The following is a 5,014-nucleotide window of genomic DNA, read 5'->3' on the forward strand; positions in this document are numbered from 1 at the left end:
ATTTTCTTTCTCTCGAAGTTTCCAACTACTTCTGAGGCTCTAATCCTTGTGTGCAGTTGGTGCGTTAATGTGGGCCGATGCCCAGGCCCTTGGCTCCTTCTAAGGACCAACCCGAAGCAAAATGCGGGATTGGGCAGAGCCGGTCTTTGACTTCGTTTTTGTCCGACCAGCCTACAGCAGCCTTCCTTCTCCCAGCCCCTGGCATGAGGTCCTTGGCTCTTCTCTGCGTCTAACCTGATCTGATGTCTGGACCGAATCTGAAATTCCTTCCCACTCAGGTGAAAGTAACAGATAAGCACTAATACGTCCCAAAGAGCATGTATACATTAAGGAGGGTCAGAACCCTCTGCCCAAGCACTGAAATTCTCCCTGCAGAATAATTTCGTGCCTCTCCAAAGAGAAGATGTTTGATTCCAAGCACCGGGCCTTCCCCTCTCATGCAGGCCATCGGGACCCACCTACACATCAGCCTGGCAACGTCTCTGGAATGTTTCCTCGCTTTGAGGGCAGTACTGTAGTCATACTCGTCATGTCTATGACATCTCTTATCTTTGTATCTTAAAGAGCTCTGGGAATGTTAATTAATGCAAGACACAGTCTAAAAAAGCAGACTTGCAGGCGGCAACCTCCAGCTACAACTGCAGTTCCTTTTATACTTACAAGCCTCCATTAAGAAAGAAATTCAAGGTTTCAGAAACCCATGTCAGCCCTCCTTCCAGCAAAGAGATAACAGGCCCCCAAGTGTTTTGGACTACAGTTTGAGTTATGTTCCCAGCTGATTTCTAAAAAGCATTTTGTTATTATGACTCCTTTTGTGTTTGGGCACATACATCCGTATATGGGTTCAAGTTCCAGCTCCCAATTCCAACTGTATGACCTTGGGCAAGTCTTATGAGCTTTCTGCCTCAATTCCCTTCTCTATAAAATGAGATCATAGTGCCTATCTCTGGAGATTGTTGTGAGCCTTGGGTCAGATAATATCTGCAAAGTACCTATCTAGGTGCCTGGTACTTAGAGGCACCCGGTAAAAGTCAGTTCTGGTCCCCCTCCCTCCCCACATCCCCACCCCCTTGCCACATAGGCTGCAGGAAAATAAACAGAAAGACACATTCAGAACCCTGTGTTCTAAAAAGAGGTACAGTTTGATTATCAAAAACTTCAGACACACACTCCTTTTTTTTTCAAGACTTCAAATGTTCACCTTCACCCTTTCTTGCCCTTTGCTAAGAAAGAGAAGAAGGAGGGGTGCCTGGGTGGCACAGTCGGTTAAGCCTCCAACTCTTGGTTGTGGCTCAGGTCATGATCTCAGAGTTGTGATCTCAGGGTGGTGAGATCAAGACCCGCATTGGGCTTCCTGCTCAGTGTGAAGAGTCTGCTTAGGATTCTCTCTCTCTCCCTTGGCCCCTCCCTCCTGCTCTCTCTCTCTCTCTCTCTCTCTCTCTCTCTCTCTCTCTCTCTCAAATAAATAAATATTTTTTTAAGATTTTTAATTTATTTCTTTGTCAGAGAGAGAGAGAGCACAAGCAGGGGGAGCGGCAGGCAGAGAGAGAGAGGGAGAAGCAGGCTCCCACTGAGTAAGAAGCCTGATGCAGGGCTCGATCCCAGGACCCCGGGATCATGACCTGAGCCAAAGGCAGACACTTTACCGACTGAGCCACCCAAGCGCCCCTAAATAAATCTTTTTACAAAAGATCAAGAGAGAGAAGAAAGAGTAAAGCATGAACTGAAGAGAAAGCTGGGGAGAGCTGTATGTGCTGGTCATTGTGTTAGACACACCAAAATAAACAGATTGCCTTGAACAAAGAGATCATTTACTGTCTACAAAGTGGAGCTATTAACCTGAGCTAAGCTGTAATGCATAAGGAAGAAACAGCCAAGTGTTCCCTCCTTGGGAGGCACCATGACAATTTAAATGTCCATTGGTGCAGTTGGCATTCATCTCAAGATCACAACGAGATAGAAATCTTGTTCCATTCGTTTTGACCTTCTTTAACCTGCTCTGGATGCTCCAGCATCCTAGATCCGGGTAGAGGGGGGCAGGCCAATTAGTACAAATTACTAACACCCTTTGATTCAGGGTCAGAAATCAGGAGAGCCAGAGCAGTGACTTAATCCAAAGACCCAGTGTGAAGTTACATACGGGAGGCGAAGGAGAAAGTTAGGAGACCAGGCCAGAAAATAGATTCACAGACTGTGGATGGGTCCACGATGGGGCACTGGCTGGATAGAGCGGTCAGCATCATCTGATCTGGAAGTGCCAGGCCGGGCCAGGCATACAGCAGGAGCCCAGTGCCAACCCTGGAAAGGGAAACGAGCCGATGGAAGAGGGGCAGGGACCAGGAAATAGCAGAAGCTGAAAACAAGTAGAGCAATAGGTTAGGGTCAGAACTCCATGTCTACAACCCCACTGCCAAATCCAAGTGTGAGCCACAGCAAGAACAGAGGCCAAGGCTCGGGCCCAGGGCTGGTGCACTTCCACCAGACTGGGAATGCTGCAAGAGCAGGGGTCCCGCCTGCCTGGTGCATGGCCTGGAGTGCAGAGCCTTTGGCAGGCCCACAGGAAGAGCTACATAAATACAAGTTCTCCTTGCCATTGCCAAAACAGGCAGAAGCTCTGAATGAATGAGGTGAGAGAGCCCAGAGATGGAATAAATTGAGGCCAGAGCATCTGAGGGTGGGCCTTTTTCCAGGAGCGCCTCTCTCCATCTCCAGGTGCTGGTGCTCAACACCTGTAGCCAGACACACCTCAGACCTTCCCTCTGTGCTGCCCTGTGTTTTCCATGTACTCGCTTGGTTTCCTGCCATTGTCATAACAAATTTCGACATATTTGGAGGCTTGAACCATTGAAATTTATTCTCTCCCAGCTCTGGAGGCCAGAAGTCCGAGATCAGTCTCCCTGGGCTGAGACCAAGGTGTTGGCTGCAGAGGCTCTAGGGGAGAATCCTGCCTTGCCTCCTCCAGCTTCTGGTGCCTCTTGACATTCCCTCCTTTGTGGCGGCATCGCTCCAGTCTTTGCCTCTGGCTTCACATGGAGCGTGCTCTCTCTCTCTCTCTCTCTCTCTCTCTCTCTCTCTCTCGCAGGCGCTCTCTCACACGTGCTCTCTCTCTCTCTCTCTGTGTGTGAAATCTCCCTCTGCTTCTCTCTCACAGGGGCACTACAGTGGCATTTAGGGCCCACCTGCAGAATCCAGGATAATCTCTCCATCACCAGATCCTTAATTTAATCACACCTGCAAAGACCCTATTTTTTCTTCGAAGGCAACATTAAGTTCTAGGGATTAGGACCTGATCTCTCCGGGGAGCCACTATTCTGCCTCCACAGAGTCTAAAGCACCCGGGGCTGGGCGAGGATTCCAGCTTGCCTTCCCCTGGAGTGATGTAGCAGGGACTGGAGTGTGATGAGGAGGGGAGGAGAGCTGTCGCCAGGGCAGAGGCAAGATGAAACAGGGCGGAGCAGGGACAGGCTGGCAGGGGTCACATGGCCCCAGGCAGGCTGACGTCAGCGAAGCCATGGGGCAGAGTGGAGCTCAGCACCAGCATCTGGGCAGGGGCATGTTCGTAGCCTCCAGGAAAAGGCATGAGTCACTTGGACACCCGGCCAAGGGCAGGAGGTGGCCAAGGCCTGCCTGATTGCACTGGTGGGTTCAGAGCCATGGTGGATGGCACTGGGAGCCAAGGGCCGAGGGCCCTTGTCCAACCTCCCTCAACTGGGCCCAGCTGGGCCGTGCTGACCGGGATGCAGTCCCTGTCCTTGACCAGCTCACATCCTGCTGGGGGAGGCAGGCACATCTCCCTTTTCACAGAGCTTCACTGGTCTTCCCTCTGTATTTTCTCTCTCTTCTTCCATGTGTATCTCTTATATGGACACTTCTCGGATGTAGAGCCCACTCGAATAATCCAGGATGATCTCATCTTTGGATCCTTGAGTTGATTACATTTGCAGGTGACTCTTTTTCCAAAGAAGTCATAGTCACAGGTTCCAGATATGTGCATATCTTTTGGAGCTCATCATTCGATCCACTACACTTCCCCTGTCAAAATTTACCTGCCCTCTGCTTCATTCCTTCAGGTTCCAGAGAGATGTTAAATATTTTGAGCGACAATGTTAATGACTTCACTTGTTACCTCTCTGCTTTATCAGAGAACTCCTAGAGATTTAACGCCTTTGTCAAGAGAATGGCTTTCTAGGAGCTGGAATATCAGGTTCCACATGGCTCTGGGAAAAGCCTCTTGTACCACTTGCCTTCCCAGGAGATCACAACTCACTGGATTTGCCCCTGTGCCCCAATTACAGGAAATCATGGCAGAGAGGGAAGCACAGTTTCACCATCCCATCTCCTCTTGGCTTTCTAAATAACATTTGCTTCTTTCTGTTCCTAACCCTTCCCTTCCAGTCCAGGTAATAGTAGCCCTGCACTGTGCTGAGTAATTTACAAGTATATTTTTGGGGGTATTTATTCATTTATTTATGAGAGAGTGTGCACGCAAGCACAAGCTGGGGGGTGGGAGGGCATGGTGGGTAGGGCAGGGGCAGAGGGAGAGAGAGAATCTTAAGCAGGCTCTACGCTCAGCACGGAGTCCGACGCAGGGCTCAGTCTCACGACTCTGAGATCATGACCTGAGCTGAAATCAAGACTCAGGTGCTTGACTGACTGAGCCATCCAGGCACCCAATTTATAAGTATCTTATTTACTCCTTAAAAAATTCCTGTGAGTGTTCCTATGAGTATCAATATTGCATTTTATGGAAGAAGACACTGAGACTTTGAGGTTCAATGGCTGAGCCAAGACTTAAACCCAGGCTCTCTCTTACTCCAAATCCATGCTCTTAGCTACTCCCCTGTGGAAGCTCCTGCAGATCTTTTAATGGTGTTGCTCTTGGAACTGGGCTGTCAGAAGCATGATGGAGGTGGTTAAGGGGGCCATGATGGAGGGCACTGGCCCTGCTTCCAGAAAGTCAGGATGATGTGACGGAGTGTGATAGTTGATCCTTGAGGTCAAAAGTGTGTGTGTT

The sequence above is a fragment of the Zalophus californianus genome, chromosome 8 (assembly GCF_009762305.2).
Source record: "Zalophus californianus isolate mZalCal1 chromosome 8, mZalCal1.pri.v2, whole genome shotgun sequence".
In the NCBI taxonomy this organism is placed as follows: Eukaryota; Metazoa; Chordata; class Mammalia; order Carnivora; family Otariidae; genus Zalophus; species Zalophus californianus.